Genomic DNA, 22,867 nt, shown 5'->3' with positions numbered 1-22,867 from the left:
ATTTTCCCACCTCTGAGATGGTTGGAAATGAAGAAGAATTCTGCCCAAGATTACAGTAAAAAATAATTCACACTCACAAACTGGAAACATTCTTTCTCAGGGACTAGAGGAAAAAAATAAACTTTTTTATTTGTTGTGGGGCTGTTAGGATTGAGTATGGAAGTGAGAAGGCAAGAGATGGGAAGGGCTAATTAACTAGTGAACTGGAAGTTTAAATCTTGGAAGACTACCCTAGAATGACAGTCTTATAAAAAACCTTGACTGTTGAGGGGTGTTTGTGCCTTACCTCCAAACACCCTTTCCAAGCCATATAACATACATTAATAACACTTTTAGAGGAATGAATAATATCTATTTCTCTCTGTTGTGTGTCTCTGGTTCTCTCTCTTTCATTTGTGTGTATGTTTGTGTGTGTGTGTGTGTGTGTGTGTGTGTGTGTGTGTGTGTGTGTGTGTGTAGGAGAAATTTCTGCTCAAAAACCTCCTGGATCTCCCAATTGTTTTTAGGATAGAATTCCAATAGCCCACCTTGACAGTGAAGAAAGATTACTTTGGTAACTGAGCAGAGATTAAACAGGAGAGGGAAGAAACTTAAGTCAAAGAAACTAACCATGAGATAAGAAGGGTTTAAATTAAAACATTGAGCAAGATAGATAGATGAGTAAGTCAATTAATGAAGAGACAGATGGATGAATAGAATTATAGTTGAATTAACAAACAAAGAAGGACTTCCTTGGAAAATTCCAGGATGGAGATTGGTGTGGAAGTCAAGGACAGTGGTGCCTATGTATGAAAAATCCTACATCTCTAGAATGAAACTGAAAGAATGAACTGAAGGCAGTAGAGATGTCAGTGATTCCTAGGTTCTAGACTCTAGTGGTTCTGAGGAAATAAAACTGGAGGGGAAGATGGCATTAGGGTGGAGTAAGAAGCACTGACCCTGTTTGTGTCTTGTTTTATTTTGAAAACAAGTGGAGCTTTGGCTGCTTCTTCCAATGAGTTGCTTATAAAGAATACCTGTAGCCAAGATGGTTTTACAGGCCAACTGGGAAATGAATTAGAGGGGTGACTGCTTTATAGTACACCCACAGCCATGAAGGATGTCCTCCAGGGGATGGAGTGCCAAGGACAAATGGACAAGGGCACACGATATGGCCATCCTGCCATGAGCCATCAGTCATCCTGTGCAGCCACTGTGCCTGGAGAGGGATTATACAATTTAGTATCAGGGCTTTGAGTCTGTGAATTGTAACAGTCCCTGGGACGTTCAAGTGTCAAGTGGACAAATATTTATTAAATGATTCTACTATATGTTAGGCAAGGCAGTTAGCTGATACCGTAGATCGAGTGTAGGACCTGGGGTCAGGAAGATGCCTCTTTGAAAGTCTAAACCCAGCCACAAACACTTACGAGCTGTGTGACACTGGGCAAGTCACCTAACCCTGTTGCCTCAGTTTCCTCATCTATAAAAATGAGCTAGAGAAGAAAATGGTGAACCACTACACTATAATTGCCAAGAAAACCCCAATGGAGTTCATGAAAAGTAATGAAAAGTAAATAACACTTCATAACTCAACAATAACCAAAAAATATGTCAGCCATTATGCTAAGGACTGAGAATATATAGAATGGAGGGGATTGCAGGCCTTGCTCTCAAGGAGCACACCTGTTGTCTAAACAATAACATGTAAACAATTATGTACAAACAAAAGATATATACAGCACAGGATGAACTGGAGATGATTTCAGAGAAGACAAAAGCATGGAGAAGGAGCTGGGAAACCAATTCCTGTCCAAAGTAGAACTGTAACCAAGACTTGAAGGAAACTAAGGAAGTAGGAGGTGAAGATGAGAAAAGGAAAAAAAAAAAGGCATTGGAGACATCCAGAGAAAATGCAAATAAGAGATGAAGAGTGTGGTTCTGTGACCAAAAGTAAGCAGACTGGGTGTCACTGTGTCAAAGTGTATTGAGGGCAATAAAGTATAAGAAGACTAGAGTGGTGTGTGTCTATGTGTGTGTGTGTGTGTGTGTGTGTGTGTGTGCGCGCGCGCGCGCACGCGTGTAAGGTTACAAGGACTTTGAAGGCCAAACAGAGAACTTTATATCTGATCCTGGTGGTAATGGAAACCACCGGAATTTCTTGAGTAGATAGGGATGGGAGCATGTGACATTGTCATACCTGTGCTTTAGGAAGATCACTTTTGATAGCTAGGTGGATAGAGGATGGATTGTAACTGGGAGAGACTTTTAGGCAGGACAAACACTTTTAGTTATTTTTGTGATTGCTTCTGACTCTTTGTGAATTCATTTGGGATTTTCTTGGCAAAGAAATTGAAGAGGTTTACCTTTTCCTTCTCCAACTCATTTTACAGATGAAGGAATTGAGACAAATAGGATTAAGTGACTTGCCCAGGCACAGACAACTTTTACGTATTTTAGGCTAGATTTGAGCGCAGGAAAAGTAGCTTTCCTGACTCCTGGCTGAAGTCAGGATGACTCCATCATCTAGCTGTCCCAGATCAACTAATGGACTAAAAAACCATAAGCAAAGAATGATGAATATCTAAACCAGGGTGGTAAAAGTGTCAGAAGAGAGAAGGGAATATATGTATAGGGTGTTTTGAAGGTAGTAATATCAGGAGTTTCCAACAACTTGTATATGGCAGTTGAGAGAATGAGGAGTAAAGGATGACATCTAAGTTTCCAAGCCTTCATGCCAAAGAAGAAGGTGGTCCCCTTTACAATAATGAGGAAGTTAGAAAGAAGAAAATTTTGGGGGAAAGGAAATTAGTTATCTTAGACATGTTGAGTTTCAGGTATAAATGGGAAATCTAGTTTGATATATCCCATAGAAAACTGAAGATGTGGGAATGGAGGTCAGTTAATGCAAATTAATTAAAATCTTCAATGGTTTTAGGAGAGATACCTGGGGCACTAAGAAGTGAAGAATTTACTTCACATAGTAAAGGGTCCCATAGCCTATATATGTCAGAGGCAGGATTTGAACACAGGTCTTTTCGACTCTGAGAGAAGTTCTCTCCTCTTGAGCTAAATTTAAGTGTTAAGTGAAGTCCAATCTCTGACTCAAAAAGCAATCCAGTTGGACAACTATCCTCTCATTCTTGAAGCTCCATTCAGTGTGAGGATACTTGAACCTCATGAGGCTGCTCCTCATCTCTGCCTCTTAGAATCCTTGACTTCTTTCAATATTTAACTCATATGGGGTGTCTAGGTGGTGCAGTGGATAGAGCACCGGTCTTGGAGCCCGGAGTACCTAAGTTCAAATCCAGCCTCAGACACTTAATAATTGCCTAGCTGTGTGGCCTTGGGCAAGTCACTTAACCCCATTGCCTTGCAAAAACCTAAAAAAAAATTAACTCATACTCATCTTTTTTTTCTGTAGGAGGCTTTTCCCACTTTCCCTGCTGCCCATTCCCTTCCCTTTTGGGGGATGGGGTGGGGTTTTCAAGGCAAAGATGTTTTGCTCACAGCTAGTGAGTATCAAGTGTCTGAGGCTGGATTTGAATTCAGGTCTTTCTGACTCCAGGGCAAATGCCCTATCCACTGCACCACCTAGCTGCTCCTTCTTCCCCTTCTAAAGTTATCTTGTAAAATTATAATTATGGCAGCTAGCATTTATATAATGCTTTTAAAGTTTGCAATGTGTTTTATAAATCTTATCTCATTTAGCCACACAAAATCCCTGGGATATAGGTGCTAAAATAGGTCTCCATTTTAAAGAGGAAACTGAGGCAGACAGAGGTCAAGGGATTTGCCTGGGGTAACATGGTTACTATTGATTTAAAATCTGAACAAGAAAGAGTCTGAGGTACAAAATTTTTGAGTATATTTTATGTCCAAGACTGGTAATTACAACCAAATAAATTCTACTGACACCTTGGTCAGAGGACAAATGACAGATTTACAGAACTCATTTTTATAACAGAAAAAGAGGAATTATAGTTAAGTCACAGAAATCTTGAGAAACTAATTTTGAACAATTCAATTGGACAAGATTGGTCACTTGACATGTGGTTAGGCTAGGTACCTGATGAAGCAAATTGAGTGTATTTTTCTCCAAAAATACACATTGAAGTGTTGGCATGTCAGAGGCATGAGGGGGATTTTCTAGGGGGTGTCATCTATTAAATAGAGTATTCTACTGGATTTGGACCTACGTCTATCACCCTGACTGTCAAAGTGAGATTGCCTTAGAAATCTTGTTCTCTAGCCAGACATTTGAGGCTAGGAATACTGCTTTTATAATACAGATGGATTAACTAACATAATTTCTGCAGTTCTGGAAAGAGGAGCTTCCTTCAGGGAGCTAAAGAAGAACGGGACTTAGCCACTTAAACTAAAAAAGGGAAATTAACCTTTAGAAAAAGCATTATAGTATTTAGCTTAATTCAGTGAATACTTATTCCTACAAAGATATATGTGTATTCTAAATTACCCACTAATAGAATTGCAAGTCTGAAACTGATTTTTAACTCATTTTTTCCTGACTCCATGGTCAGTGTTTTACCCTGTGTTACCTGGCTGTCTACTGGCCTATAAGTATCCTGTATAAATGTGCATGTATGTATTTATGCATGCACGTGTATGTCTAGGATCATCTCCAGTCATCCTGATCCATATTTGGCCACTGGACCCAGATGACTCTGGAGGAGAAAGTGAGGCTGGTGACTTAGCATAGCCCCCCCCCCCCTCAAATCGAATTCATGAGCATGGCATCACCTTCCTGATGTCATGGTCTTCCTCGAGAACGGAGGAAAAACATCATCATGTATCTATTTATATCTATGTTGTCTCCTGTGTTTGAATGGCCATTTCTTGGGGAAAAGGATTATTTTTGCCTTTCTTTTCATCTCTAGGGCTCAGCCCATTGGCTAGCACATTGTTGAGTCATTGTTGTGTCTGACTCTTGGTGATCTCATTTAGGGTTTTCTTGGCAAAGACATTGGAGTGGTTTGTCATTTCCTTCTCCAGTTCATTTTACAGATAAGGAAATAGAGGTAAAAGGGGTGAATGGCTTACCCAGGATCATACAGTTAGCAAGTATCTGAGGTCAGACTGGAACTCAGGAAGATGAGTCTTCCTGAATTCACTCTAACCACTGTACCATGACCCCATGACTATGTGACTAGTACATAGTGCTTAATAAAGACTTGTTGACTAATTGATTGATTCTCTGGGTTAATCTCTCTGACTTTCTTGATGTCTATATTATTGGGTGGCAGCAATTTATCAAACTGCTACAAATCCGTGCTGTCCAGGTTCCAGGAAGACCTGAGTTAATAGAGAACCATTTCTATTTGCATGGAAAAAAACATTTTTTTGTTTGTCTGTTATGCTTTGGAGGCATGAGGTTTGGAGACACGTTGCCACTACTCATGACCAAACTTGCTGATGACCTATCACTTCTGAGAACCAGTCAGACAGTGAGCATTTATTAAGCACCTACTATTTGCCAAGCATGGTGATGCCTTTTATATTAATTAGCATTCATATTGGTGTTATAACAATAAAGAGATACATAAATAGAACTATATCTCCAGATTAATCCCAGTTCCTTTGCAAATTGGAACATGTAGGGTCTGGGTCTTCTCATTCTGTGTTGACAAAGACCTGGGGGCTGAGTGGGTGCCCAGACATGGCCAATTGTGGACTTGTGGTGGTGATAGTCATAGGGTTCCAAGACTCTCCAAGTGGACACACTCCCGATTGTAACATCACTCTGCAGTGGATTCACTTGCCTAATGAATTCATTCATCAGTATTTTACCTGTGTATTGTACATGAGACATGCAGGGAAGAGAAGAAAGATTGAAGAGGAAATGCCTCACTGCTTGACAGATGGACTCCTTGCTAGTGGTCTGAGAAATGGCTGGAGGAGGCCTGGATTTAATGACCTTCAGTCCATTCAGAAATAGGAATTCTTTTTTTTTTAAATTTTCCTTCAGTGTAGGTCATCTGAGTCAATGATCCAGTACCCAGTTCCACCTCCCAGTCCAGTCTTCTTCTCTATTAGAAGAATAAATCAAACAAGTATTTATTGAACATCTCCTATGTGTCAGATGCTGTCCAAGGAAGGAAGCATTTATTAAGTTCCTGTTATGTTCCAGACAATATGTATATATATATATTTAATATTATATTTGATATTTACTATAACCCTTAGAAGGAGGTAATAGCCCCAGTTTATAGTCGAGGAAACTGAAGCAGACAGGGGTAAGTGACTTGCCCTCCTAGTCTAAGAAAAGAATAATAAAATATTAGTGATAGTTGGTATTTATAGAGGACCTTAATGTTTGCTTAACAAAAATTATCTCATGTTATTCTCACAATAATTCTGGGGGGGAGGAATGATTTCCCCCATTTACAGCTGAGAAAACTAAGGCAGATAGTAATGAAATGTCTTGCGTTTCCCTCCCTCCTCAGTCCAAGACCCTGGAGATAAAAAAGGATAATGATAATAGTAGCTGACATTACAAATATCATCCTATTCTCACAACAATCCTAGGATAGAAGTAATAGTATTGGCCCCATTTTATAGATAAGGAAATTGAGGCAGAGAGAGTTAAGTGAATTGCCCAGGGTCATACAGCTAGTATATATTTGAATTCATATTTGAATTCAGGTCCTTCCTGACTCCAAGTCAGTACTTATGAGTACTACTCATGGTGCTACTTAGCTGTCTTTGGAAAAATTATTATATATGAGGCACTGTGCTAAATGAAGAAGATATAAAGAGAAGAGCCAAAACAGTCTTTTCCCTCAGAGAACTCATTTAAATGGGGAAGACAGCATATTTAAATCAGAACATAGAAGATATGGAGAAAAGGTAGCTTTGAAGGCAATGGCACCAGCAACAGGAATATCTGGAAATGCCTCTTTTCCGAAGTTACCCTTAACTAGAGCTTTAAAGAAAGCTGGGGATTCCCAGATTATCATGAACATTTCCAGTCCAATCTGACAAACATTTATTCAGAGGTTGAGAAAAAGCATTCCAGTACTTGGAATAGCCAAGGCAAAGATATGGAGATGAAAGAATTGAAATGACATGTTCAGACTTTTTCTTCTAGAAAGATCACTTTGGATGCTTTATGGAGGATGCATTTGGAAGAAGAAATATTTGAGGAGGAGTGATAATAAGGAGGTGGTTTCAACAACCCAAATGAAAGGAGAAGAGAGGAGAGGAAAAGAGAGGAAAGGAGAGAAAAAGATTTGAAGTGAGAAGTGATGAGACCTGAATGGGTGGTGATTGTGTGAATGACGAGAAGGAAACAAGTATAACGGATACTATGGTGGTAAGGTCAACAAGTCTTAGTAGGTTGATTATGGGTTGAGAGAGAGTGAAGAGATGATAATGACTCCAGTGTTGTGAACCTGGATGACTGGAAGATAGTGATGTCCTTTAAAATAGAGAAGTTAAAGAGAGGTGTGGGATTTTTAGGGGGAGGGGAAGATGATGAGTTTTCTTTTGGACATGTTGAGGTTGAAGTGCTTATGGGTTATTGGGTGGGAATATTCAATAGACAACAGGTGATGTGGGCCCTTTAGCTCAGGAGTAAGATTGAAGATGGATATATAGACCTGGGAGTCTTTTGTGTTGAGATCACAGTTGAACTCAAGCAAACTGATTAAGATTCTCTGTCCAATCTTACAAGTATTCATTAACTGCTTACTATATTTGGGGCACAATGTTAAGCCTCAGGAATACAAAGACAGATAAGTAAACTAGCTCCTGCCTTTATGGAACTTTTCTTCTCTAATTGCTCTCCTAACTTGCCTTGATAATTGGGATTGTTAGCTACAGGAATCAAGACTGAACCTGAGATTTCATTAGGGAACTCTCGACATTGGAGCAAGTAAATTAACCATTCTATACCTCAGTTTCCTGTAAAATAGGGTAAATAATAAAATCTACCTCCCTCAAAACATCTTTGGGAGATAGACATTATTATTATTATCATCTCTACTTTATAGGTAATGAAACATAGGCCACAGAGTGGTTGAGTTACTTGCCCAGTACAATATAATTAGAAAGTGTCTGAGACCTGATTTGAACTTGTCTTCCTATTTCCAGTTCTGCAATTTTTAGTCTAAAAGTGGTAACATGTCTAGGGTCATATAGCCAATAAGTGTCCGAAGCAGAACTTTGATCCAGATCTTGCTAGATCTGGGGCCAGCTCTCTATCCACATGTCAACTAGTATCATCAAAGGCTTTTGTGATTGCAAGAGAGCTAGATAGCTTAGTAGATACAATCCCTGAACTGGAGTCAAGAAGTCCTGAGTTCAAATTAGTCACAGACACTTAGGAGGTCACTTCATCCTGTTTGCCTCAGTTTCCTCATCTGTAAAATGAGTGGAAAAGGAAATGACAAGCCACTCCAGTGCTTCTGCCAAGAAAGCCCCAAACGGGGCCACAAGGCATCTGAACAATTAACAACATACTGGCAAAGTACTCAGTTTACACTTTAACATCTGACCCTCACAACTTTCCAGGTGAGCAGCTATTGAAGCTATGATAAAGGATGAAGAAATGGAGATTAAAGGAAGTTAAGTGACTTTTACAGGGTCACACAGCCCATAAATGTCAGCAGTGGGATTTGAATGCAGATATCTCCTGATTCCAAATCCAACCCTCTTTCTCCTCTAGTCTTCTCTGTTACCTGCCAGGCTTTCCTGGCAACAGAGAGTTAGGAGAAGGAAAACAAACCGTTAAACTGTAGTTCTGGAATAACTCAGTTTAAGAGTAACCACAGGGCTTTTCTTTGAACTTATATAGCACAGTTTCTGTCAGACAGAAAATAAAGCTAGTTTATGGTATTTGGAAGGAATTACAGTTCGGCACAGAGAGAGCTGTTTGGCAAGCCAGCTCATAAAGTACTCTGATTTGTGCTCGGAAGGGGGGCTTCAGGGCCCTTGTGTTTACATCCTAGATCTGGTGTTGAACAAGACACAAGACTTGGGAGGGGTGACTGGGTCAGGGGGAGGAGCAGCCCTCTGATGAGCAGGGTATCACAAGCCTTCCTTCCAGGGGAATACCATAGCTTTCGAACATTCTGAAATTCCAAGACATCAAAACCTATTGGGTTGACTGCGTGTAGGTGTCATTTTAACCAACTCTACTCCATTTCTTTTTCTTTCAGACTTTCCAGGGAATTTGTCAACTTAATTGAATTCAGCGTGCATTTATTGGGTGCTTACTGTTTATAAGGCACTGTTCAAGGACCTGAGGAGAATTCCCTAATTAAAATATGAAATTTCTGAGGGCAAGAAATTGTATTTTTGTCTTAGCACAGTACTTAGCATGTGGTGAGAGTTTAATAAATGATTTTTTATTTCATTCATAAACCCACCTACTCATTCATCCAACTAGATCCCTGAGGGACCTCTGAAATCATCTGGTTCAACCATTTCATTTTACAAATAAAGAAATTGAGGCCTAGGAAAATCAAATGACTTTCCCAAGGACATACAGGTCAATAGAGGTGGAATTTGAACCCAGGTCCAAAAAGCCATAGTGATGTAAATACAAAGATACAATTTGACATAATTTCTATCCTCTAGAAATTTATATTTTAACTGTCAAATTACAATCATTTCTTTTTTTTGGCTCAGTTCAATTTGAATCCATTCAACAAACATTAAATGCCTATTATATGCAACTTGCTAGGCAGAAAAGTTGCAAATACAAAAGAAAAAAATCCTTACCCTTGAGAAGCTTATAGTCTTTGCCAAAGAAATCTACAACATGACATTTCTAAGTCAGAATTCATCTCATTCCTCCCCAAACACATCCCTCTACTGATCTTTCAGTTACCATTGAGAGTGTCCACTGTCTTCATCTCTTAGTTTACCAGAATCAAAATTTTAGTGTCATCCTCAACTTTTCACTCCCATTGATCATTCTACATGTATAATCAGTTGCCAATTCAATCCCTTCTCTCCTCAGATCTCTTGAAGATGTATCCTCTTTTCCATTCATAAGGTCACTACCCTAATTTAAGCCTTCTTTACATTTTCTCTGTACTATTGTAATAACCTCCCAAATGATCTCTCTACCTCAAACATCTGTCCATTCTAATCCATCTTCTGCATAGCTGCCAGAGTTAGTTTTCTAAAGCATGGATCTGACTGTGTCACCCCTCAATCCCCGAACAGTTCTATTGATCCCCATTGCCTCGGGGATCAAATACAAGTAAATATAATTTCTTCTCTATTATTTACAGCTCTTCATAACTGGTCCTTCCCCACTTTTCAAGTTTTCTTGAACATTGCATCCTTTGCTCTTTTGGCTATTTGCTGGTCCACATACACAAAAGTCCATCTACCATGATGACTTTTCATTGGTTGTTTTCCTCATATCAGACAGAATGCATTCCTTTCTTAAATCTGCTCTTGACCTACCAATGCCATCATTAGTCCTACACCCCAAAGACATCAACAAAAGAGAGAAAGAACCCATATATTAAATATATACTTTCTGATTAGACTAAGTTCAGTTTGTTTAGACATTCCTGACTCTTCATGACCCCAATTTGGGATTGTCTTGGCAGAGATACTGGAGTTGTTTGCCATTTTACATATGAGGAAACTAAGACAGAGTAAAGTGACTTGCCCAGGGTCACACAGCTTGTGGGTATCTGAGGCCAGATTTGAAGGAGTCTTCCTGTCTCCTGGACTGGCATTCCTTGCACTATAGCATCACCTAGCTGCCTCAAATTCAAGTGTTACCTTCTGAAGAAAACTTTTTCTGACTCCTCAAAATACTAGTGTGCTATTTCTTAAACCCTCCTTATGGTCATTTTGCATATAATATGCATAATCCTATATGTATACATTTTGTCTCTCCCATTAGAATGTAAACACTTTGAGCACAGGGTCATGTGTCCTATTATTACAAGTACTAAGCACAGTCTCAAATGGTGAATGCTTCCTAAATGATGATCAACTGCAAATTGCTCTCTGTGTGACCTTGGGAAAGTCACTTCCCCTCCTCTGGGTCTCCATTTCCTCATCTGCAAAATGAGTCAATTGGACTAGATGACCTCTAAGATCTCTTCTAGCTCTACATTTATGATTTTATGATTCTCTTAATACTAACTCTTAAATCTATGATCCTACATCAAAGACAGATACTGTCCAATGTACCAGTGTTTTCCTTTAATGATTTCCTGAAATTCAACTGCAAATAGAAATTTCTCTTCCCTGGTCTTTCAATCATTACCGCTTTACTCTATCTTCCCAAGCTATCTTCTCTAGAGAGGAATCCCAGGCCTCAGGAATACATATATATAGAAGTTCCTCAGATATCACATGTTAATTGACCTGGAGAATCAACAGGGTGGTTGATTTATCTTTACCTTTGAGTATCAGAATTTTCTTGCCTAGGAGGGTAGTAAAGCTAATGATGCCATGACATCATTCAGAGGGCCAGAGTGATCTTGAACAACTCCCTTCTCTTTTATGAACCTCAGTTTCTTCATCTATAAAATGAGGGTGTTGGACTAGATGGCCTTCAGTGTTTCCTCCATTTCTAGATCTATGTTCTTTTATTTTATGTCTTTGTATTTTTTTAGGATTCATACCTTTGATATTTCAAGGAATTGTGCAATTCCTTTCATTGATACAGGTTTCAACCCCTTTGTAGCTTAGTAGGTGGGCTTTGACTTCTTATGACCAAAAATTATATCACCCTGTGGGCATCTTGATTTTAAGTATTTCTGAATTTAGTCTCAGAAAATAGACAGTGAACCATTCAATTCAATGCAACAAGCAGTTATTAAATACCTTCTATGTACAAGGTGAGAGATGGGCTGACCCAGTGGATAGTATAGCCATCCATCTGGAAGATGTAAATATAAGTCCATCTCTGTCATAAAGAGGCTGTGTGACATTGGATGAGTCACTTAAATGATGTGTGACTTAGACAACTCTATCAATATGGGAGCTGCTCAGTATTTTTTAACAGGAGGATCTTTCTTATGTGAATTAAATCATGGATCTAGATCCCTTTCATCCACACCCAAACAAAAAATATATGGTCTGGAACTAGGTGCTGAAGATACAGACAGAAATTAAACTCTTTATCGTACATTCCATGCATACGTCCACCACTGAGACTTGAAGCCCTATCATTTGGGGCTGATCTGCCAAAATCAGTATGAACTCCTGACTCCAGCCTCATCTTTACCCACAATGAGACATTGGAGTTGTATCTTGATGTATTTAATCATAGCAAGATTCCAAAATTTCAGTGCTGGAAGAGAGGCCAAAGGCCATCCAGATCAACCAATACTTTAAAAATGTTCTCTACAAAATCAAGACAATACCATCTAGCTACTTTTTGAGAATTTTCACTGAGATGAAACCTAGGAACTCCCAAGTCAACCAATTGCACACTGGGGCAGCTCCAATTATTCGTTATTTTTTCATGAAAACAAGTTTAATATGAATCTTCACACATTTCATCCATTGCTCCTAGTTCTATCCTCTGGGGACAAATAGAAAAAAAAGTGTGATCTCCTTTTCATGGGAGAGTCCAGCTGATATACCCCACTCCTCTGTCCTGTACTTCCCTTCTCCAGAATAGTTATTGCCAGGTCCTTCAGTCAATCTTTTTATGGTATGACTGAGTTCCTCTCCAGCTCAGTTTTTCTCCTCTATATTATCTCAATGGTTTTCCTAAATCAGGACACCTAATACTTGAGATGAGCCCTGACCAGGTATATAGGAAAGTGGAACTTCCTTGGTCCTTAGTTAATTTTTAGTAGGAGGTTGCTGAATAAGTAAATGAATAAATTTGGGAATACTCATGCCCTGCTTGTTCTGAGCACAGAATGTTTAGGATCAGCTGAAATATCTCAGAGAACCCCCCACAAACTTCCTGTCTGAGAAAGTAAAGCTAATTATTGTCAATAATTCTGGCTTTCAATTTGGCTTTGATAGTTCCTGGATCTACTGTGCAAGAGATGAGTCAGGCTTTCTGGAACATGCCTGTGGCAACATATCCTCTTCTTTTCTAAAGGTGTGATGGGAAAATAGATCACTGGGGAAAGCATCAGTTTTCAGATCACCTCTCTCCTTCTGAGATGAATCTTTTCCCCATCACCTTCTTCATACTCTTTCCTGATTGTTAGTCTGCATTGGTTTTATCAATCTGCATGCAGGGGTCTCAGAACTATGGACTCATGCCATGGATTCTGAAAACAAATTCTTTCAAGGGCAACTTCTGAACACATTCTGAACACATTCCTCTCTTGTACCCTGAGAAGTTGAGATATGACTTATCTGATGGCAAGGGGCTTAGATATCTGGTAAGAAAGGAAGTAGACAACTAGGTAGTACAACTGGGCTTGGAATCAGGAAGACTATTTTTATAAGTTCAAATCTAGCCTCAGATGCTGGCTGTTCTACTAAACTCTGTTTGCCTCAGTTTCCTCATCTGTCAAGTGAGCTAGAGAAGGAGATGGCAAACTACTTCACTGTCTTTGCCAAGAAAACTTCAAATGTGGTCACAAAGAGTTTGGCATAATTGAAGTGACCGAACAACAATAGAACTAAGGAATTGGGGTCCTACAGATGACCTCTGATATCCCTTCGGACTCTATAAGCTTATGATTGCTATGATAATCAATTATAGATGAAAGGCACCTAAGAGGTCAACATCAAATCCAATCTACTCATTGTAAAGGTGAGGAAACGGTGGCCTAAAGAGTTTGCCTGACATGCCCAAATTCACAGGTCACAGAGACCCTTTGACCCCAAGTCCAGTACTCTTATTCTCCTTCCTCAATCAATCAACAAGTATTCATTAAGTTCTTACTATTCAAGCACTGTGCTAGGGACTGGGGTGTAGAGAAACATGATAAGTTCCTGCCCTCAAGGAGTTTATAGTCCATCCGAGAAGAGAACATTTAAGGTGGGAAGACTGTGGAAGGAGTGAGTGCAAATTTTGTAGAATGAAAGATCATAAACAACACCAATGACAACGATAATAGTTAACATTTCTATGATGTTTGAGAATTTGTGAAGTGTTTTATAAATAATATCCAATTTGATCCTATAACAGCTCTCATTTAGCAATTTAAGACTCTGGAGAGTCGCTTTACATTTGTAAACTCATTTAATCCTCATAAAACCCTGGAGGAGAGGTGTTATTATTATTCCTAGTTTGCAGATGGGGAAACTGGGGTAAGCAATGATTAAGTCACATGCCCAGAGTAACTTGGGTGGTAAGTATTAAAAGGTTGAATTATAGTAGAATGAAAACTCCTTAGAGACAAAGACTATTTAATTATTGTTCTTGTATTCCCAGTTTTCTCAACTGAAAAACCAGGGAGTTCATTGACATGACTTCTAAAGACCCTTACAATTCTAAAAAATCCATAATAATCTTCTCTTGGGGAACTTTCAGGCTCTAAGGTTCTAGTGTAGTACAGTGGGTGAGAATGTTGGACTATGAAGTCAACTCACAGAACCACAGAACTTCAGGGTTGGAATTGATTGAGAGTCCATTCATTCCAACTTATGCCTGAGGAAGAAAACCCTGCAATGATGATCAGCAAGCAGTCACCCAACAATCTGAGGACCTTTTCCGAGGGAGGACTCATGACTTCCCTAGGAAACTAGTCTACTTTAATACAATTTTTGTGAAGGATTCTCTCCTCCGTTGGAATAAAAATCTATCTCTCGGTGATGTCTCCTGTTTCTCCTAGTGCTGCCATCAGGGACCAAGCTAAGCAAACCTAATCCATCTTCCATATCGCAATCCTTTGAATACTTCCAGACAGGTAGAATTTGTCTTCTTAATTTTCTCATCCTTAGGTGAAACAACCCCAAGTTTTTCAACTGCCTCTCATGACACATGGAATCTAGTTTTCTCACTATCCTGGTGAAGCTCCTAATTTGTCTATATTATTCCTAAAATAAGGCAGCCTTGATTTTAAATTGCGTTCTGAATGTGGTCTGAATAGGGTAGAATTTTTAGACCCTACATTTCTCTTAATGTAACCTAGTTAGCGTTTTTGGGTAGCCATGTCACTCTATTGAGTCGTATTAACCTGGTAGTTCATTGTCCCACTTCAACCCTTAAAGAGCTCTTTCTGGGACATAACTATCCAACCACATTTCTAAAGACCTCATTTGTGATGATGTTGATATTTTGAAACCAAGTGTAAAACTCTATTGTTAAATTTCATCATGCTAAATCTTTTTTTTAAGCCTGTCCACATCTCTTGATCAGACATGGGATGGGTCAAATGGTTCCTTCCACCATAATGATTTATGTTATTATGTAATTCTTTGCATCTTGATTCTTTTTCCATATTTTAGTTTTACAATTACATGAAAAATTTTTTTTAACAAGGCAGTGAGGTTAAGTGATTTGCCCAAGGTCACACAGCAAAGTAATTAATAAGTATTATTAATTTATTATTATTAATAAGTATTATTACTTATTAATAAGTAATTAATAATTTGAATTCAGGTCCTCCTGACTTCAGGGCCAATGCTCTAACCACTGTGACACCTGGCTTATAAAATGTTTTTTGACATGTTTTTTTTTTAAATTTTGAGTTCTAAACTCTCTCTCTTCCTCTTTTCCCCCATCTCTGAGATGACAAGCAATTTTATATAGGTTAGTTGTGTATAGTCATACAAAACATTTTCATATTAGTCATGTTGCTGAAAGAAAACACAGGTAAAGAAAAAAATAAAGAATACTTTGCATCTTATCCCAGCTTCATACTTTATGAAATTTGACAAACATATTTTTATACATTCATAAAATGTTAAATACAAAACATAAAAGACAATTTCCTGAGTCACTCCATTAAAAAATTTCTTTTAAATTTACATCCACCAATTAATGATTACTCTTTGTGACCAGTCATTCAAATGGCTTGAATTTCACATTACTGAAATAACCCATGTCTCTCCTTCTTGTTCTAAAGAATTTCATGAGAGATTTTCTCAGATATTTCCCCTTTGGATTTGTGTTTCCTTCATTGTAGGGAGTGCCTGATAAGGAACTTCTCTCTGACAAAGCATATGTATAGATCTTCAATAACTTCCATTCTTAGAGAGAACTGCTAGTCAAAAAAGGAAATTAAGTTAATCTGGTATAAACAGTTATGAAGCTATGCTGATTTTTATTAATCACTGTTTCCTTTTCTAAATTTTCATAAGTCAACCTTTGGATAATGTGTTCTAGAATTTTGATCAAGAATAAAACTCAAACTCATTGGTATTTGCTGACTTTCCACTTTTCACTTTTTAAAAAAAGAATTGGCTTAACATTTTGCCTTTTTCCAGTATTTTGGCACTTTCCCTATTCCCTTTTGATGGTCAGAATCAGGTCCAGAATAACTATTCTTCTTGCTTCCTGCACCTTTGAAGGATGAAATTATCTTTAAAGTAAGTCAAGCAACAAGCAACTCAACCATCTTAACTCTTCTTTTGGAGTGGAAGGAACTCCAGTAGATATCTAGAAAACTGGAGTCCCTATCAATGCAATTTTACATTTCTGTGAGAGGTTTGGGATCTATTTCCTCTTCCAATTTCTTTTTTATGTCCAGGTAATCAGAAATATCTTTCCCCAATAATATTGCTGCTGTTTCTTCTGTTAATCCTCACCCAGTTGTTTTCCTTCTCAAGTTCCAGAATTTTCCCCAAACAAGAACACCCTTATAAATTGCTATTCTACTCCTTTCCATTGTCTTCTCTTTCATTGTCTTTTGACTCAAGTCTCTCCCCTCTCTAGTCCATCCTTCACACAAGTGAACAAGTGATATTTTTAAGGCATAGATCTAACCTTGTCCTTCCCCTGTTCAAGAAATTCCAGTGTATTCCTATGGTGTCCATGTTCAAACTCTTATTTGGTATTGAAAACTCTTTATAACCTGGCTTCAAACCACCATTCCATAGAAGTTCCACATTCTCTTCTTCATATACTATAACCCAACCAAACTGGTCTCACCTGAGACTTATGTGTCTCCTTCTTCCTGACCTCTGAACCTTTTAGAATTCTGAATTTTTTTCAAATGCACTGTTTACATGACCTTTTCCCTTATCCCTTCCTCTCTCCCAAGTGTCATCTCTTTGAAATTATCTTGTATTCATTTGATGGATATGTTTTGTAGAAACTTGTAATATGTTGTATTCCTTATAGAACACAAGGGTTGGTCTATTCTTGTCTTTCCATGCCCAGCATTAACATACCCTCTGACACATTACTTAACAAATATTTATTGAGTGATTGACTTTGAATATGGGATAACCTTCTTTAGAGGTAATAAAGTAGCACGAACCCAGGAACAAGAAGACCTGAGTTCAAATCCGGCCTAAGACACTTACTAGCACTGTGTCCCTGGGAAAATCATTTAACCTCTCACTGACTCAGTTTCCTCAACTGTAAAATGAGGATAATAATTATACCAACCTCCTATGGTCATTGTAAAGATCAAATGAGATGATATTGGTAAACTTAACTCAGTGCTTGATGATAAATACTTAATTCCTTTCTTTCCTTCTTTCCCTGTCTGACTCAGAGCCTAGCTACAGCAAAGATGTATCTTTAACATCAAAGTTTTCTGATTCTTGTTAAAACCTCCAGGTCACTGTTCTTATTAGCTGTACATGGAGCACGTATAGAGAGGGATCTGAGGCTGTTGGCTTTGTTCTTATAGATTATCTCCCATAAGTCTTCTCTTGTGCTGTTTTCCCTTTGTTGTACCTGCATCCCTCTATGGTATGGGGCTTTAGCAGATTTAGGTGGGTAACTTCCTACTCCCCCCCTCCTTCTCTATTCAGTTTAAATCCCTTTTGATCAGCTTTGCAAGACTCCAGGAAAATATGATTTTGCTACCTCTAGCCAAGAACCCATCATTCCTATATTTTAAGCTGTTGTCCAGAAATCCAAATTCTTTTCTTAGCCAGCTAACTTTTTTCTTCCCAGTGCTGTCACTTTTTAGTCTTGTACCTCCCGTCTTCAATCAGCATCAGTGATGTGCACTACCTGTGGCCCCAAGGAAATTTATTTATTATTTTGAGCAGGATTTCATACTCCATGGTAATATATCTTGGGTACTTTCTGACATATCATTTGTCCTCACATGGACCAAAAAGAATGGACAGTGTTAATGGATGGGTTCAACAGGTCATAAGAATTTCTCTGCATTCAAATTCTGCCTCAGATGCTTATTAGTTATGTGATACTGGGCAACCTCCCTGGGCTGTAGTTTCATCATCTGTAAAATGAAGGAGCTGGACAAAGTGGTCCCAAGGTCTTTTTGAACTCTCTCTCTCTCTATGATTCTAAAATCTGCTAACCCATAGGGGAGGCAATACTCTGGAAAGAAGCAGCATGATGAAGTGGGTAGAATGCTTTACTTGGAGACAGAAAGACTTGGGTTCAAATCTTGCATTTACCAGCTGGGTAAGTCATTTTTTCTCTCCAAGGAATGCATAAAATGGAGATAACCATACCTTGTTTATCTCATCCAGAAAATGAGGCTAGTAATACTTTAGAAGGTTGGAAAGCTTAAAGTTTAATGTTATATAACATAATTTGTACATTCGAAAATTTTCTACAAACATGTATTTTGTTTCTCATTATACCCTTTGTATTCAAGTATCTACTGTCTTAAGGATGTTTGGCTTGGAAACAAGATTACTCAGGACTCAAGAGTGTGTATGTGTGTGTGTGTATGTAGGTGTGTATGTGTCTATGAGCATGAGAGCTGTCTTCAAGTATTTGATGGATTGCTGTGTGAAATATGGATTTGATTTGTTTTGTTGTACCCCAGAGGGTAGGACTAGAAGCAAAGGTGAAAGACCCAAAGAAGAAGACTTAATTTTGACATCAGACAAAATTTCTCAATAGCATAGTTGCTGTTGTTTTGTTGATTTGTTGTGTCTGACTCTTTGTGACCCCATTTGGGATTTTCTTGGCAGAGATATCAGAGTGGTTTGCTATTTCCTTCTCTAGCTCATTTTATGGATGAGGAAACTGAGGCAAATAGGGGTAAGTGACTTGCCCGGGTTCACCCAACTAGTAAGTGTATGAGGTCATATTTGAACTCAAGTTTTCCTGACTCTATGACCGGGGTTCTATCCACTGCACCACCTTGTTGCTCTCCAAATAATGAGAACTTTCCAAAAGTGGAGTCCATAGTAATATATCTTGGGTTCTTTCTGACATGACTTCATCACGCTGCTTCTTTCAAGAATTGAAAGGTTCTCCTTCTTCAGACATCTCTAGGTAGAGACTGAATGAGCACTTGTTGGCTATACTATGGGAATTCTTTTGGGGGGGATTAAGTAATGGGTTGAACAAGAGGACTGCTGAGATCCTGCCTCAGTTTGAAACTCTAGAATTCTGTATCCTGTGAGTTTGTGAACTACTTGAGGGCAGGGACTGTCTTTTGCCTCTTTTTTGCATCCTCAGAGCTTAGCACAGTGACTAGAGCAAAGTAGGCTTCTAATAAATGTGTTATATTAGCAAATACAAGTTATAGACAGATAACCATAATATAGAACAGAATGTAATACAAGCCAAAAGTCATATGTAGAGATGGTGCTTTAGGGAAATTTGAGGAGGTCAAAAATACTTTCAGTTGATGAGGATCAAGGGAGCCTTTAAGAAAAATGAGACACCTAAGACTTGAAAGAAGAGAAGAGTTCTGAATGGTAAAGATCAGGAAGGAATGCATCTTAGAGGTGTAATCTGGCCTGTGTAAATGCATAAAGAAGAAACACCAAGTTGAGATGAGAGAATGGCTAGTTAGGTTGGACTGTAGAGTATGTGGATAGAACTAGCAATGCCAGAAATAGCAAACATGTGTGTGAGTATGCATACATGCACATACAGACACACATATAGACACACACACACATGTATCTTTAAGGTTTGAAAAGCATTTTACATGCTGTTTCATTTGTTCCTTGAGAGGGAGGTGCTCTTATTATCCTCATTTTACTAATGGAAACTTGTTCAAAGTCATGTCTTTAGTATCTAAGACAGGATTGTGAGTTTGGGTCTTCCTGATCCCAAGTCCTGAGCTACACTCACTATCCACCTCACTGGAAGAGATATGCTGTAAAGCTGGAAATGTAAGTTGGGATCTGACAATAGATGGCCTGGGTCTGAGTTCTTACTATCAGATGGAAAGCAAAGAAGCAGAGGGAACTTTGAATAAATCCTTTAATATCTCTGGTACCTACACAATAAGAGCAAAAACCTTCCTCTCCTGCTTTCATGGTGAGGTTCACCAGGATCCAGCAAGATTATATCGGGGAGGAGCAGCAAGGTGGGGAAGTGGACAAGAGCACTGGTTCTGTAGTCAGGAAGACCTCAGATCTGAGCTCAGACACTTAATATTCCCTTAGCTATGTGACCTTGGGCGAGTCACTTAAACCCACTGCCTAGCAAAAAACAAAAGGAAAAAAATCATATTGGGAAAATTCTGAAAAGCTCATAGAATCTGAAGTATCACCCAGTTTCCACCCAAACATGAGATAGTTTACTGCTACCTACTGAGAGATAGATATGACTCCCAATCAGATGAGATGATGCTGAGCATAAGGCTGTGGGGACTTGCACCCCTAACTCCACTCTGGGAGTTCTATGTAGAAAAAGGACATCTTGAAAGGCCAGGGAGAGAAAAAGACTTTTAATCAAAACTTTGAGGGTTCCACTTGCAATCATGTTTGGAATTCTGCTCTATCATTTTTCTAACCTCAGGGACTTGAATTACTAGAAACCATTAAGAGAAAAATTCCTTTATTTGAGGTAAGTTTTTCTATCTCCCCCTCTCTCCCTCAGTCTCTGTCTCTCTATCTCTCTGTCTCTGTCTCTTTCTCTGCCTCTGTCTCTGCTTCTCTCTCTCTCTCTCTCTCTCTCTCTCTCTCTCTCTCTCTCTTTCTCTCTGTCTTTCTGTCTCTGCCTCTCTCTCTCTCTCTCTCTCTCTCTCTCTATTTGTCTCCCTCTGTCTTTCTCTTTCTGTCTCTGTCTCTCTCTCTGTCTCTGTCTCTCTCCGCCGTCGCTGTCTCTCTGTCTCTCTCTCTCTTTGTCTCTCCCCCTCTCCCCCCTCCCCGTCTCTGTCTGTCTCTCAGTTTGAACTGAAAACTTATCTTGTTGGCAGCTAACAAGTTATTTACTTTGGTGTATGTCTTGCTATGTTCTAATCTGTAGCACTCCCCCAATTTCTGTTTGCTTCTCTGCTCAGATAAATGAATTTCGGATGGTTTTTTTAGTAGCTCCTGCAGGCTTGGGATGGGCTAGCTGGAGAGTGGAGGCTAAAAGTATCCTTTAAATGTGACCAGGAATGACTTGACTTGAACCAAAACTGAGGACTTGATCAGTCAGACTGGTGCCTCTAGTCCAGAGATATTTGAGAGTGACAGATGGCTATTATTGTAGCCTATTACTTGTCTTGGAGATTGGAGGAGAGTTCTATCTTGGGTCTTGCCTACCTTTTCTTAGTTATTGTACTTAGGGTATAATCATTGTTTTTATTTTTTTTACTCTATGCAAAGATTTTGTTCATCCTGGTCATCTTCAAGTTATGTCCATATATTTAGATACCCCAAAACTTACATTTTTCTTTTAGGTTCCAGACTGTTTATGATAGAAGGAGCCTTAAAAATCATGAAGTCTGACCTCTTCTGATTGACCCTATTTTACAGATTCTGTGCAAATATAAATCATAAGGATTCTAAGACTCCAGTATCTGTACTGAGCCAAATTTTCCATTTTTATTAATACCTTCTCCACTTTGTAGATAGATGGATATCCTTGAGATCTCACTAATTTAGCTTAGAGGAAAGAACACTGGATGCGGAGTTGAATCTAGCTTCTTTGGGCTTCTCTTTCCTCACTTTTAAAAGGAAGAGGTTGGACCAGATAACCAGTTCTAAATCTATGACCATATGGCTTGGGGAAAGATTGGTATATGCTCTTCTGTAGTATGGTTTCTCTTTACCCTCAACTCAAAAACCTCTTGTGGCAGAACCAGAAGAACCTTATAGAAACTAACAGCAACAACATGGGATGATGATCAACCATGATGGATTTGTTCATTCCATCAGCATAATAATTAGGGACAATTTTAGGGGATCTGTGATAGAGAATCCTATCTGTATCCAGAGAAGAAATTGTGTGAAGACCAAAGCTTATTATCTTCAATTTTTAAAAGTTGTCTTTTGTATTATGTAATTCTGCTGTGTCTAATGTTTTCTTTCTTCTTTTTGGATCTGATTCTTCTCTCCCAATAGGTTCAATTTTGATTGATGCTTATCATAGATACAAATTTAAAGCCCATATCAGATTGCCTTCTGTTGGGGGGAGAGGGGAGGGAAAGGAGGGAGGGAGAAAAGTGTAAAACTCAAAACCTTGCAGAAAAAATGATTGGTAGAAACTACTATTGTGTGTAATTGGAAAACAGATATAATATTTATATAAAAATAATAATTAAAAAAGCCTCTCATGGCTCAGATGAGATCACAGAATCATACACTTAGACCTCACAAGAGACTTGTGAGATTATTTAGATCAGTTTTACAGATGCAGAAGTTGAGGGTCAGAGAGGGACTTACCCCAGATCACACTGGGGTTACTACCTTAATAAAATCTAACTCATGCCAATTCAACAAATACTTAGTAAGCACCTAGTAAGTGTGGAGGGGCACTCCTGGAGAAACAAGGGCAAGTCTCTTGGCCAGGGTCACCCAGCTAGTAAGCTTCTGAGTTCATTTTTGAACTCAAGTCCCCCAACTCCATTGCCGGGGCTTTATCCACTGCACCACCTAGTTGCTCTCTAAAAAAGAAATAAAATAATTCATGTCTTCAAAACCT

The 22,867-nt window shown here is 38.7% G+C and overlaps 1 protein-coding gene and 1 long non-coding RNA gene across 2 annotated transcripts in view; both read right to left on the bottom strand.

Annotated features, from left to right (window-relative positions):
* Positions 1–22,867, bottom strand: part of GALNT9 (polypeptide N-acetylgalactosaminyltransferase 9) — a 303,470-nt gene that overhangs the window by 168,449 nt on the left and 112,154 nt on the right. The window lies entirely within an intron of this gene.
* On the bottom strand, positions 977–11,837 carry LOC141497695 (uncharacterized). Its single transcript, XR_012471412.1, has 3 exons — positions 11,803–11,837; positions 5,788–6,026; positions 977–1,198 (listed from the first exon to the last, which is right to left on the bottom strand). It is a non-coding gene; the product is annotated as an uncharacterized LOC141497695 (long non-coding RNA).

Source organism: Macrotis lagotis, chromosome X (assembly GCF_037893015.1).
Source record: "Macrotis lagotis isolate mMagLag1 chromosome X, bilby.v1.9.chrom.fasta, whole genome shotgun sequence".
Lineage (NCBI taxonomy): Eukaryota > Metazoa > Chordata > Mammalia > Peramelemorphia > Peramelidae > Macrotis > Macrotis lagotis.
This window is presented reverse-complemented; position numbering and strand designations above follow the sequence as displayed.